This window comes from Onychomys torridus, chromosome 20 (assembly GCF_903995425.1).
Source record: "Onychomys torridus chromosome 20, mOncTor1.1, whole genome shotgun sequence".
NCBI lineage: Eukaryota > Metazoa > Chordata > Mammalia > Rodentia > Cricetidae > Onychomys > Onychomys torridus.
The window spans coordinates 42,718,515-42,734,458 of record NC_050462.1 but is presented as its reverse complement, the minus strand read 5'-3'; positions in this window follow the sequence as shown (position 1 = coordinate 42,734,458).

Genomic DNA, 15,944 nt, shown 5'->3' with positions numbered 1-15,944 from the left:
AATAACTCAGCACTTGTCAGCCTCAGTTTACCTAACCTTGAAGTCTTCATAAAACATAATGTGACAACCAAGTCTCTTCCTTCTCACTCCCTAACCTTCCCACATGTTCCAAGATGTTGGAGCTCAGCAAGGACACACAACTATCAGATAGCCTGGCCTTGATTAAATGACCATTGCATGAATTAACATTACTACATCAATGGGGATTAAATGACCATTATACACCAGCAATACTACACCAATGAAGAACACTATTGCATACCACATGGGGAAATGTGGTCATGCCCCTGTTGTCTCACAGATGATCCACCCTCAGCTAGATCATCCTCAGTTGCCTGTCTCAGCACTCACTGTGGGGTCATGCAACAATTTCTTTCCAACTAATCACTTGTTCTGTCTGTCATGATGTGGGCAAATACTGTGTCATGAGGCTTTCCTTGAGAAAATTTTAACAGATGTCTATCATCCTAAAGAACCATTGAAGACAGATCAAAAAAAAAATTCTACCAATTCTACCCAAGTCTATCTTAGTGACCCAGTGTGTGTACCGGTGTTACTTACATATATGCAATGTCTGTGTGGAGGCTTAATAACAGGCACATCCCTGTGTCAAAGGCAGCTGTATCACTGAAAGCCATAAATCACCAAAGACAGATCAAAGAAACAGTACTATGCAAGTCTGGCATAGTGAACCAGTGTGTGTACGGGGTTATGTATATGCAATGTCTGCATGGGGGCTTAATTACAGGCACATCCCTGTCTCAAAGGCAGTTGTATCACTGAAAGTCATAACCTCATCATGAGGTTGTTTCCTAGATCTCCATGCAGGATTTGCCGATAGGTTGGTGGCTCAGAAAGGTTCTTCTTCTCAGCAATTGTTACCAATTTTATAAGATAGGGAGGGCCTTTGGGAAAGATCCTCTCTCTAGGAGGACATGTTCCAATTTGGAAAGAATGACTAAGTAATAATTGAGACTACAGCTCAAGGTGGTTAGTATAGAGTTTGGAGGACTCTCCTAGAAAGGCCCAAAGGAAACGAGAGAAAGGTTGTTTATACACATCACCTCTCTCTCCATCTCCCCGTCTCTGTCTCTGACTCTGTCTCTATCTCTCTGTGTGTGTCTCTGTCTCTCTCTCTGTCTCTCTCTCTCTGTCTCTGTCTGTCTCTCTCTCATACACACACACACACAGAGACAGAGAGACAGAGAGAGAGAGAGAGAGAGAGAGAGAGAGAGAGACTCCTGTCTGCAAATCCAAAGCTTTTCACCTAGTGCTATCCTTCTCAGCTGACCTTCCCTTGCCTTTGTCACAAGAAGTAGAAATACTCTTCCTGCACCTGACAGAGAACATCTGCAAGATGATCAAGAATATGTGGAAAGGGCTAAAGACTAGGTCACCGGAGACCCATCTGATGCTGCTGCTGCCACAATGGCATCTTCAGAGTGACCGTAGCGTTCCCAGGGTGGCTGTGACTGAGACACAGCCCTGTATAACCAAGAGTATTAAGCTGATGCCTTGTGGAACAGAAACAGTCATGGGTGGCTGTGGTAGTTGTGGTGGTTTCTGTAGCCCTCCCAATATCAGAAGCTAGATTGGAGTTTTCCTGGCAGCCTTGAGATCTTTAACGTGGCTAAGGTTCCCCATGTCAGGGATCAAAATGATATAAATGGATGGTAGGAAACAGTATAGTTTTCGTGAAGAGCAGAGTTGACTCTGAGGTTACCATTTTCTGGGGAAACTTCCAGGGTGGCATCAAGATTGCTTATAGTGCTGAAGACTTGAGAACCATGGAGAAAATAGGTGTTCTTTCCCATCTTAACTACACCTCTGTTAGCCCTGATTCAATTGATCAGTTCTCCTTTGAGAGGTTACCACTGTGGTATTGGGGACATGTCTGACAGCTATCAATCAAGTAGCAGACTTAATTGACCCTCAAAATTCTGGTCATTAAAAGGAAAAGGAAGGTCATTTGCAACAAATATTTTGTAATCAGAAGTCTCTCCAGCCCCACCTGGCTCCACAGTCTGGATGAATCTTTCCCACCCACTGTCTTGCAGTCGCTTATAAAATAATCACTTAAAGACTTATATTAATTACAAACTGTATGGCCTATGGCTCAAGGTTCTTACTTGCTAGCTCTTATAACTTAATTCAATCCATTTCTATTAATCTAGATATTGCCCTGTGTTCTATGGCTTTACCTGTGTCTGTAGGTGGAGTTATCTCCAGTCCTGCCCAGGCCCGCAGCCACTCAGACCCAAGTAAACACACAAGAGGCTTACATTACTTATAAACTATATGGGCATGGCAGGCTTCTTGCTATCTAGCTCTTATATCTTAAATTAACCCATTTCTATAAATCTATACCTTTGTCACATGGCTCATGGCTTACCGGTATCCTTACATCTTACTTCTCATGGTGGCAGCTGGCAGTGTCTCCTCACTCAGCCTCCCACCTCTGAGAATTCTCCTCCTCTTTGTCCCATCTATACTTCCTGCCTGGCTACTGGCCAATCAGCCTTTTATTTATCAATCAATCATAGCAACACATTCACAGCATACAGATATCCACAGCATGTGCCCCGTTATGTGTTGCTCCTTGGACAGCAGGTTGGCATCTTCCTTGACTCTGTTCTTCTCTCTGTATCTATGCTTGCATTTCCTGCCTGCCTCTAAGCTGCCTTGCCATAGGCCAAAGCTGCTTTATTTATTAGCCAATAGGAGCAACACATACATTCACAGCATACAGAAAGATATCCCACAGTGATATCTAGCATATAATTAACACTCATTCTTCAGCAAATGTTAGGTGACAGAAGCAAATGGCCTTATGAAAGTTTGCGTTCTGCATAAATTGTCACAAAGGCAGTAGAAACTCAAATTAAAATGTTCTAAAGAGAGCTGTAGAATACACAGAATAAGAAATTTGAAGCTGGATGCAGTGGAAAATACTGTGACCCCAACTTTAGTGAAGAGGGAGCAGAGGAGAGCAAGCTGTCTGAAGTACACAGTAAAACCCTCTAGGGGACAGGGCAAGGGGGAGTAAAAATATCTCACTACAGAAACTAAGTAAATATAAAAACTATTGTAAATACTGGAATTGATACACTAGTAAGATCTATAAACCACACAGAAAATTAGTCAGACAGCATTTCTCAGACTTTCCTCATGAGTAGTTATTGTAAATGTGAATGGATTGACATCTCTAATAAAACCCAGATTTTTTTTAAATAATCATCATTTATACCCAACCATATGGTTTTCATAGGAGATGTATGATAGATATGGGGACAGATATTGAAAAGTAAAAAAAGGGAAAGGGATATTTTAATTAAATAGTTAATCCATAAAAATGGAAATGGCTATATTAATATCAGACAAAACAAAACTGTGTGTTTTAAAGGCTCAAAGAAGGAAACCCTGCTGTGGTCCCCTGTTGGAGCTGTCACCTAAAGGTTCACAGCTGAATTTGCTGAAGGGAAGCATTGGTTCCAGCAAGTTTTTTTCCTCTCTTCCTCCCTAGCCATTTGTCAGTAAGCAGTTGTATACATACATGGTTTGAATATGGTTTGTCCCTGCTGAAACTCATGTTGAAGCCCAATTCCCTTTGTCATGTATTAAAAGAATGGAAAATTAATCTAACTATAATGTATGGGGGTAGAAGAGGCGGATGTTCCTATAGATTCTGAATAAGTAAAGCCATCGCTGTGACATTGCTATGACTGACTATGGGATGCAGAGCACTTCCTGTATCTTACCATGTGATGCCCTGCATGATCTGGGGACTCTGCCAATGAGAAGGCCAGATGTTGTACCTTGGCCTGGAATCAGAACTCTAAGCCAAGATAAGCCTCTTCTCTTTGTGATTTACCAGCATGTTGTGGTGTGCTATTAGCAAGAGGAAATAGAACAATGTGATGTGCTAGATGAGAGTGGATAGTCAGAAAGTGGAATAATCATAACCAACCAAAATCCATCAAGGCAAATTTGTAGATGAATAAAAGGAAGGAAAAAAAACACCCCTGCCAAATCTGAATATGAACCTACAGACTGCAGCTGAGGAGAGTCTTACCAAGCATCCCATTTCATCCCCCTGTGTTGCACTTGCCCACCTCCCAGACCCATAAATCAGACTTCACAGCATTATGCTCAGTCTCAAATCCCATTAACATTGATAAATATTGGACAAGTAAAGTTACTTAAAACAAAACAAAACAAAGTAAAACAAAATAATACTATAATTGCTAAGACTATCTATGGCCTAAGAAAAAATTTACATAAAAAATAACCTTTTCAAAATGATGTTGTTATTAAATAAATGAAAAACCTAATAACTATATTGAAAGTGAAAGCCAGCCCCTTGCACCTCTACTGGGGGACCAGACACATGGGTGTCATCAAGAATTTGGAACAGGTGTTATTTGCCACTGCTGCCTCTAGTAGACATTCCTATCAATTCTTCACTTAACAGTGACGGGCAGTCATAATGGCCCAGTCGAAATTACATCACAAGAGGACTGAGCCAAAAGGCAGAACTTCACTGGAGTGGATCTGTCTTCTGAACTGCCTGGTGTATCTTTTGCTATTCTGTGATATATTCCAGCTTTAGAGGAATGCTTGCTAAATGATAGCATTCCTTTTTTTTAAGCAGATTTTGCATCACCATGCAATAATACTAATTGAGTCTCACCATGATGTATGTGAAGATACTAAGGGCGTAGAGAATTTAGGTACATGCTCAAGGTCAAACAACTAGACTGCTTGGGACAAGATCTACCAGAATGGTATCTGGAGATTCATTGATTCATTCTTTTAGGGGACTATTTTAAAACAGAACAATTCCAAGCCCCTAGAACTCTGGGGCCATTGTTTTATCCTGGCACCTGCAGCAACCCACAGTGATGCCTTGCTCACAACTCCTTCTGACTCTGGATGTGTGGTTGGCTCTTTCCTTAGTTTGAACTGTGGTGTTGCCCTCTCCTCTAAAGCTGGAATAACAGGGGGTGCAGCTTTCCTGAGTCCTCACTGGGGTTATTCCTTTCAGTAAAGCACCTGCCTTTACATGTAACTGTAACTGAGCCTTCACATATACTGTAAGAAACCCAAATTGACTCTCTGGTTCCATAATTGGCTTAAACAGAATCATCTCCTTGACCTGTTGCCAGTGCCTTCCCTGGGGTGAAGAGGTATTTGTTTAGTTCACCACAACAGAAGTCCCATGACACAATTAGTGTCCAAGCCAAAAGAACCAAAGGTGAGTTAATACGCAAGCATTAGGAGGTTTGGTGTGTCAGTCATTTGATAAGATGACAGATAATTAAACCTTAAGCAAATTGCCCGATTTTCTTGCTGATTCAACTTGTTTCAGTGGTTTGAATGAAAATGGCCCCCACAGGCCCACTGAGAGTGGCACTGTTAGGAGGTGTGGCCTTGTTGGAGTAGGTGTGGCCCTGTTGGAGTAGGTGTGGCCTTGTTGGAGTAGGTGTGGCCTTGTTGGAGTAGGTGTGGCCTTGTTGGAGTAGGTGTGGCTTTGTTGGAAGAAGTCTGTCACTAGAGGTGAACTTTGAGGTTTCATAAGCTAAAACCAGGCCCAGTGTCTTTTCTGACTGCCTCTGGCTACCTGCTGATCCGGATGTAGAATTTTTTTTTTTTTTGAGCTGAGGATCGAACCCAGGGCCTTGTGCTTGCTAGGCAAGAGCTCTACCACTGAGCTAAATTCCTAACCCTCCAATGTAGAACTTTTGACTACCTCTCCAGCATCATGTCTGCCTGCTAGTTGCCATGCTTCCCACGCTGATGATAATGGACTACACCTTTGAACTGTAGACAAGACCCAATTAAACATTTTCCTTTATAAGAGTTGTGGTGGTAATGGTGTCTCTCCACATCAACAGAATCCCCAATGAAGACATTACCCACATGTTTAATTAACCATCAATCTCTTTGGCTCAAAGATTCACATTATAGTTACTCTTTAAGAAAAAAAAAAAAAAAACTTGTTTTAATGTTAGTCAAAAAATACAGTATTTGATTCTCATTGAAAAATACTATAAGAAAAAAATTATAATATAATTTGAAATCTTAGATTAAACACTCACATTGCTTTTGGATGGTTGTCTCATTTTCATGCCTATATTTTTCTTCTCTTAGAACATAAAATAGTCTTACTCATAAGTGATTATACAGCAGCGTCTTTAACAAAGCAAATATACTGTATGTACCTTTACAGAATTTATTCTGCTTTGGATTTTTTTTCACTTGTTTTGATGACTATTTAATTAAAATGTTAGCAGTGAAGATAGCACAGTGAACTATATATACATTTTTCTGTCCAATGGGAAATTTAAATTTTTAGTAAATATTGACACCATAAGGTGTTTATATCTATAAACTCTTTAGTATATTTTAAGATTTGCACCATAGTACAAATTCAGTATGTTAAAGAAATACTTTGAAGAAATTCCCTATTACTGCATATTTTGATGTTAGTGCTAAAGGATTTTGAGCAAATAAGCAATAGATGAAACTGTTCAGTACATAAGGTGCCCGTACTATTTATTTGTATCACAAGTGCTTACAATAGATTTTTGGACTCCAATATTTTATAAATGTTATGCTGAATTCCCTACTGAGAAATAAATTTTACTTTATGAAATTTAATTTTGCCATTATTAAGGTGTATGGCGTAAACCATGCAATATAGAAACAGACTTCAGGATGATTCGATCTACAGAGAGGCAGCTCAGTAGTCAGTTTCAATCTAGTCACCAAAATATCATTGCATAGTTAAAGCAGTGCACCTGCTGATGTTGTGTTAATTAGACAGTCATGTTCTGCATGTCATTGTTGTTTCACTTCACAGAGCTGCAGAAATTGCTACTTTTGAGCTTGATAAATTAGCCCTTGTTCACTTAGTTTTTAATTTTTCCCTCAACAGAGCTAGTTTCAGTATTAAGAATTCCTGTTATCTCTTGTCCTTACAATGCCTCTCTTTTCAAACCTTAAGTAGAACAAGGAACTCACTTCTTGTTACCTCTGTATTTTGTTTTAGTTGAACCAAATTGAGTTACTTGAAGGCAAAAGGAACATCATAACAAGCATTGTTAGAAATGCCAATACTAGATTAGCATAATTGCTTTTATTTTAATCAAGGCTTCTCTCCCAACATTATGTAAAACAGATTGCAATTTATTTTCTGCATCCAGAAGAATGCTCAGGAATAAATAATTTTTGGAAGTTAAAAATTTTACTTATATTTTGTAAGTTTGGGGCTTAACTTTCATTTACTGGAGTATGTAAATCATGGATAGATAAGTGAATGCTATTTAGACATACATAAATTAAGAGTCTTCATTGTTCTTGTTGAAAATCTAAAAGTTTTCTCTCTTCTTCTTTTATTGACAGCCTTAACTTAGAAAAGTCATGGTGAACATTTATATTTTTTCACCATTTTCCAATGTTGGGAAAATCTGTTGGAAAGCCTTGTCTTTGCGTTAGAACCCAGGAATAATTTTTTCAAAGACCTGGCAGCCATGACATTGATAGGCTTACTAGGAAGACAGCCCTAGTCTCTTAGTTTCTTTGTTGTCAGGACTCAACTTCCCTGGGTACTGACTTCTGTCACAAATATGTAGGGCATATATTTCCTCTTTATTTAGCCAATGAGCTAATACAGATTGCTGCCTACTAAGCTGACTATTAGAATAAACTACATGGAGTGTTCTGGCTAGTTTTTACATCAACTTGAAAGAAGCTAGAGCCTTCTGAGAGAAGGGAACCTCAATCTGAGAAAATGCCTCCAAAAGATCAAACTTTCAGCAAACCAGTATGACCTTCATGGCATTTTCTAAATTAGTGATTGATGAGGGAGGGCCCAACCAATTATGGGTGTGTCACCCCTGGATTGCTGGTCCTGGATTCTATAAGAAAGCAGACTGAGCAATATATAAGGAGCAATCCAGTAAGCAGCACTCCTCCATGGTCTCTGCATCAGCTCCTGCTCCCAGATGCCTGCCTTCAGTTGATGCTCTGACTTCCTTGGATGATGAACTATGATATGGAAGTGTAAGCAAGATAAACCCTTCCCTCCTCGAGCTGATTTTGGTCTTAGTGTTTTCCCACAGCAATAGTAACCCTAATTAGGGAAGGGAGAAAGAGTGCCTCGAAGTCCTCTTTATTTCATTTTTGAAATACAATTTTAATCTTCTTATTAAATGAAATATAAATAAAAATAATAATTTAATTTTAACAAGGACATTGGAAGTTGATAACGTTCATGATCAGTGAAGATTCAGGAAGAGCTCACATCGTGGTAATGACAGTAAAAGCTGGCTCACTTCACTAGTGAAGTTCTGTCCACAAAGTTGTGCAGTTTTACTCTAGTGATTTCAGTCTTAAAGACATACCTTCAGTGTATATGCTTACTTCCTAAGGACTCGTTGGGAGTCACCTTAAAGACATATGTATACTGAGTTATGTTAGCTTGGCTATATAAAGGGTGAAATTTCTTCCTATTTCTACAGTCTCTTAGTGGATTGACTAGTCTATCTGCTACCACTGTTCATGATGCTAAAGCAAAAGCCAAAGAAGTAAAATAACCGTGAAGAAGTTGACATCTTCCAAAGCTTTCCACACTTGAGTTAAAGCCTTCTTCAAGCATCCCTGCTTTGTTCTCTTGATATGGCTACTGTCCCACAACTGATATAGATGGTGTAAGCCCTTCTGTAAAGAATCCCAGAGTGGCCATCTTTATGTATGTGCGGTAAGGTGATGTGCCTCGTTGATGAATGTTGTCTACTGTAAGAGTATGAGTGTTCATTCCAAAAAGCTGATGTACTAGAGACCATTTTTAGTTCCTGAGAGTAGCACATATAGGATAGGATCCTGTGATATTATGAGCAATAAGACATACACCAGAGGCTCAGCTGTATTCCCCAAAATAACTTCATTGTATAAGAGAGGAATTACAAAGAGAAAAAGACATGCACATGCGGTCTTTTATGTTAACTTCTGATTTGGCAGGAAAGTGGAAGAAAAACAGATGATGATGTGAGGTGTTGTTGGCTTGATGTTTCCTGTGGTTGGCAGGATGTGTGAGAAAGAAAGTGAAAATGAGATCTTGGCTATGGAGTACTTGCAGGTATTAAAACGTTTAAGAACAATGAGAAGAATCATATTTAGAGAAATGGAAAGCTAATTGAAGGGATACAAGATGTTTCTCAGACCCAGTCATTGATACAAAGAGTGAAAAATCCATGATTCAGCATGCAGGTGTGGGCCAAAGTAATGACCCAACAGGAAGTCCATGGATGCTCTTGAGTCAGGAAAGACTTGAAAAAGAGATTAAAAGAAAAAGAGAGAGGAAGTGCATTTAAAGAGAGAAGATGACTTTTTGATTATTTTCTTGTTTGTGAGTTTATGAAATACAAAGGTGGAAGGGGTCAGTCTAAGGCTGTGGAAACAAATAACATAGTTGATATAATCACCCCTTTTGTTTCAAAAGCCTCAAAATCTAATGTAAAAGTAAGGAACTTGGTCCATGATGGAATGATTTATGTGAGTCATTAGGAACATACGGTGATTTGTGTATGAATCTCCACAAATACGAGTGACTGACAGAAAAGAGAGAAAGAATTAATGAAGACAGTAGGCATGAGAAAGGCAGAATGGGAAGCCTAGTTTACTGAGCCTAATAGAACCATGTTTACAGAAGAAGTAAGCAGTTGATTCAGTTGGGACCTTGAAACTGACATCAGCATTTAGACTCTGAAGAGTCCCATTGTGAGACTGGACATTTACCCTGGTCGATCTGACTATTAGTCAGATTTGTAAAGTGCTTCAACTCTAAAGAGGGGATGAAGAGAAGGAAAAGCAGGTAAACAAAATGTTACAAATCATACCAAACAGAGCTAGATTTTTTTATTATAAGCTGGAGTTCCTAGGAGGAAAAAAATGACATAAAACAAAATTCATAGTTTGTGAAATTCCAGAAGGCTTTAAAAGCTAAGTAACCATTTACTAAAGGGATTGTAGAAAGGTGACTGACAAGGCTGTGGAGTTAAAAGAGATTAAGTTATCCCTTCTATATTAGTCAAGGTTATCTACAGAAACAGAACTAATAAAATGAGTCTATCTACACTTTGTCATTCATATATACCCATATTTATATCTAAATAAGAATTATTGGAGGATGTTACAGGCTGTGATCCAACTGTTCCAACAATGGCTGTCTCCCCATGCAAAATTCAATAATCCAGTAGTTGTTCAGTCCACAAGGCTGGATGTCTCACCTGGCCTTGCGTATACATTGACATCCCAAAGAAGTAGGTTCTAATACCAGTAAAAGAATAATCTTGCTAGCAAGAATAAGGGCAAACAGGCAAAGAGCAAATGTTCCCTTCCTTCCTCCATGTCCACTGCCATGAAAAGGTGGTGACCCAGATTTAAGGTAGACCTTCACACCTCAAATTATCCACTTGAGAAAAGTCCCTCACAGGGGTACCCAGCATCTTGGAATAAAGTCAAGTTGACAACCATGAATACCCATCACTCACTCAGAATTTACTGTTTATGTTTTTCGACTGACAGAGAATACTTGGAGAAATGCTTCTGTGTTTCTCGAATAGATGAGATGTGTCTGTCCAATTGTCTTCTGAATTTGAGTTTAAACCCAAAGATTACTGGTGCTATGAGTCTCAGACATGGAGGGAATTTTCTTTTTCCTAATTGGTATTGATTACTGTGGAAAGTCATAAACGGCCAAGCTACTGAGAATAAGTGACTGCTGCTGCGACAGAGTGGTCCAAAAACTGCCCTAATGGGAAGAGTTTGTCATCAGACATCAATATCACCTCTCTAAGGCTCAAGACATACAGCTGGATAGTAAGAACTCGAGGGCAAAGGGGTGGGCTGCCATGCAGTTACAAGCTCTGTGTTGAGGCGGGAGGGAGGGAAGCCTAGGAACACAGGAGAGCTACAAGAACTCAGAAGAGTGCTACAGGATCCGTGTGGACAGGCACGGAGGGAGAGTACAGAGCAGTCAATGACAGCTGGTGAGAAGAGCTATCTGCAGGTTGTGAAGGAGACTCCAGAGAGGCAGATCCCACGACTTGTCACCACGAGCAGGATTTGTTTCCCAGAGAGGTAGCACCTTTGGGTCACCGTGTTTCCACAAATAATCATCCCCTCATGCTACTGTAAGCAACACTTCACTCATGGCTCTGTAAGTAACCTCATTAGTTCACCAAGCTATTCAAACACTCATACACATCAAGTAAAAAATGAATGAAATCTCAAAATAATAAAATATGAAAACAAATATCTTTGATAAACAAGTATTAACCAACTTTATAAATAAGGCAAGAAACATAGAGGGGCAGAAAGGGAACCTGTAAATGAAAAAATAAGTCAAAAAAACAAATGAAGATGAAATCATTCTGTGAAGTGATGAGAAAGGAAATGGGCAGTCGTAGCATAAGAATGTGCTCATTCTATACACGAAGCCTGAACTGATATTTTTGCCTTGTTATCCTAAGCAGCAAGGAGTGACACTATCAATTATCTAAAAGGACAGAAATAGATGCTAAAAATTTAACTATGTGAGTCTTCCTCGGGCAATTGGATGTGTATTTTCCTCAATATTATTGGGTAGGAGGATGTGTACACAAGCCACCTTCTCTAATCACAGGAACCCACTTGCACCCCTCCACTTGTGAGTGACTTAGCAGAGGCCTACCGTCACCATTGTCCCTCAACATGAACAGTCAAGAGAGATATTATAACCAGAGTCTAATGGATCTCAATTTAGACCAAGCATTTATGGAGAGAAAACTTGTTAAACTCCACTATAAGTAATCCATCCAAAAAGTGAACCAACCAAAGTATAAACAAAGACTAAGACAGTTTAAGTTAGCACAGTTAGGAGTTTTAAAATCTACTACTTGTCTTAGTTTCCAAGGGTCACAAGTTTCATGGCTATATTTTAAGGGACATGATTTTCAGTTTAATGTGGCTTCTATTGAGATTCTGATTATGTAAATAGCAAAAATCTCTAAAATATCATTGGTGTTTCAGGCCTGAATCTTAGTATACCTAATGCTTCAAGTGACCAAATGTAAGCAAACTGACTCTTCTGTGACCAACCTAGAAAGACATATATACTTACTGAAATACTTTTCTGTTATTTTGGTTTGATTTTAGTTTAGGGTTTGTGAGACAGGATCTCATATATCCCATTCTAACATTGAAATGATTATTTTGTCTCTACAATCAAAGTGGCAGGATTCCACAACAAACGACAGAACACAAGACATAGATAGATAGATAGATAGATAGATAGATAGATAGATAGATAGATAGATAGACGTATGGATGGATGGATGGATGGATGGATGGATGGATGGATGGATGGATGGACAGAAAGATAGATACACATATACCATTTATTTTAGATACACATATACTATTTACTTTAAGGACCTACTTTGCTTTCTAAGACTCCTTGGTTTGGGTTTCAAATATTACCTATCTACAAAAGTAGTATCCAATTTTACCAGTTTAGGCATCTCTTCAGTGGAAACTATAGGACAATCTGTTTTATACAATAAGAAGTATTTCTTATCTCACAGAAGACTATATAATCTCAGATAAGCTTGGTACATCATAGATGAATGGGGGATCTAAAAATACTGATAAGCACTTATGTTTTAAGCTGGAGAGATGGCACAGAGAATAAAGTACTTGCCTAGCAAGTGTGAACATTTATCAAGAGGTAAGGTGGAGAGCAATTGAGACAGAGAACTGATGCCAACCACAAGTCTCCACAGGTCCATGAATGTATGTGTATTTGCATAAGAACACACATGAGCCTTTCCCCACACCCATATGCAAGTACGCTACACATAGGACATATAGCCTACTCTACATACATACATGTATACACAAAGAACAACAAATTTATGTTTTATCTTGAATGGTAAAAAAAAAAAACAACTTTATCACAGGAAGTAGGAAATGCACACTGCACACATAACAGTGTTGTGAAATTGGCCAAACATCTTCATGTTATGACTTTGAAGTCTCATCTTAGGCTCAAGTAGACTTTTCCCAAGATGCTTTCCACCAACCTCATACTTTCTCCATGAATCATTAAATAAACTATAGAAAAAGGCTGTCTGTAAAGTTAATTCAATTTAAAATGTCAATTCAAAATTGGAATCTAGCTTTGACCAAGGGCTAGAATCAACCTTACCTCAGCTGAGTTGCTATTAAGAAATGAGAAATATTTAAATAAATATGTATGTCTCTACCTCAGGCAACTCATAGTTTCCAATGAAATATTTGATATTAATGTATCAAAAATAATTAGCTTGAATTTTCTCCAAAGAACTGAAAGAATTGGAAGAGCTCTAGTCTTCCAGTCAAATATTCTACGATAAGTTTTCATTTGTAGATGTAACCGGCTTGTTAAAAAAGAAACACAGAACCAATTGCAGAGTTAAAAACTACGAGGTCAGAGCAAGAGCGGAAAACCTTACCCTTCACTGCTTCTGCTGTTCTTCCTCTCTGCAAGAGAGCTACCTCTCTGTGTCCTATCTTTTTTATAGATTATCTGTTCTGTTTTCTCATTGGTTGTAAACCCAGCCACATGACCTCCTCATCACTGCCTGTTTGTACAGACCTCCCGGTCTTCTATGGTTGTTATTGAGATTAAAGACGTGTGTCTGCCATGCTGGCTGTGTCCTTGAACACACAGAGTTCTACCTAGCTCTGCCTCTCAAGTGCTGGGATTAAAGGCGTGCACCACTACCACCCAGTTTCTGCTCTGGCTTGCTCTGACCTCAAGTCAACTTTATTAACATATAAATAAAATCACATTTCAATACAAATAAAATATCACTATATTCATTCTCAAATTTCAACTTTACATAATTCAGAAATGAGAATACATTTAATAACATTATCTACTCTTGAGAGTTTCATAATAAAATAAATAACACATTCAATGTATTGTGTGAATTATAGTGTTTCCATAAGCCTGTGCTACAACCATTAATTTCATTTATACTATTCTTATTGGTTTTAGTTCCTAATGAAGAAACAATTCGGCAACAGAAAAACAATGATGAATATTTTACTTAAGAGATATATCCACATAGTCTGACATTGTTTCCTCCTTCCTTGTAGCTACACTGATGTCAACTACAGTTTTCAAGTACTGTTGCCATTGTTTGTGTTGACTGTGAGTGGGTTGGCTGCTCTTGAACACAGAAATGTTGACTGAAACAAGATCACTGGGTGTGTGTAAAACACTGGAGTGGGCATACCTCGTGCTCACAAGTCATGCATTAGCAGACTGAGAAACTCTAAACCTGGTTTCCAATAACATTTTCAATAGAGTGATGCTGACAACCACTGCACACAGAATGCTTATAGTGTAGAGATTAAAACTGCATTATCAGATAGACTCAGGTTCATGCCATGATCTAGACAGCCTGCTTTCTGAACCTTGAGACCATGCATTTTACTTTGTGTTCTCAGACTCTTTGATAACAGACTATTCCAACCTTTCCATCATTTCTTACTCATAACTAAGACATGGATGAATTAGTACGATAGAACAGAAAGCTTGAAAAAGAAATGCACTAACATAGGGCTTCTCTGAGGTTGTGTTACATGTAAGGTTCCACCTGAGTGTTATGGCACCTTTGAATGAGAGGATGTAAAATCTCGGGGGGAGGAGGGAGTAAGAAACAAATAAAGCCCTTGTTTTCAAGGTCAGATATGATAAATCTATCTGTCCATCAGTAAATAAACTCTAACTGCTGTCAGTCTCACAACTAGATTGTGCAAATCAAATACAGCAAAATCCCACCCATGAAGCATGCTTCAGCTTCCCCTTTGTTCTCTGAGTAACACTGAGTTCATTTATTATGGCACCTACACAAAATCTAATCATATTGCCCGCCTTAGGCGTTTTAAAGCGTCATTAAGCAGACAGCCAAGGTAAGAACAATATGTTCGTCTAATCCTGACACTCACATCTGAAAGTGATAGTGTGAGAAAAGAACCGGTCAGAGTGGACCCTTTGAACCTGCCAGCGACAAAAGCAATTTAAAATCATTATCAAAGTTGAGCCCTAATTGAAATCATTTGAATGTGACTCAATTCCATTTCATTTCTTAAGAGCAGTTTATGGCTTTTCAATTATATGCTACTGAAAATTGTTTTCTCCCAAACTAACAGAAGGCTTTGATTGAAATAATCAAGATTAACTATCAAATTCAATTTCTAATTTCTTCATGTTCTCCACAGTTTTAGCACATGATTGAAGATTTAATTTTTTAATTATTATTTTTACATTTTTCATTATGTGTCAGTTTATTATTTTTGCTTTGTTTTTTTTTAAATCCCTTTGGGGCTAGAAAGGTAGCTCAGTGATTAAGAACACTTGCTGCTCTCACATCCATGTGTAACTCCAGTTCCAGAGGATCCAAATCTCTCTTTTTCTTGCTGTTGGAGCCAGAAACCTATGTGGTGCACGCACATCCACACACATAAAATAAATTTGGAAAGAAAATCAATTGTTAGATCTGGAAAAATGGCTAAGCAGTCAGCTCCACACAAAGAATTGCAAGCAAGTAAGGAATGCAGGAGTGGGGGAAATAATCTTCTCCATGGAAGAGCTCACCAACTGGTTATCCAAAACCATTGGCCAGCCCTGGAAACATACATGCCAGCAATAGTATAACAACTGAGCAAATTATATTTAGGAATATATATATATATATATATATATATATATATATATATATATATATATATATATATATATATACATATGCAGACATGCATTAACAAAAATTAATGAAAAATGGGGTCATGGATTTGAAAGAGTGAGGAGAGATATACAAGAGTTTGAAAGGAGGAAAGGGTAGGGGGAAATG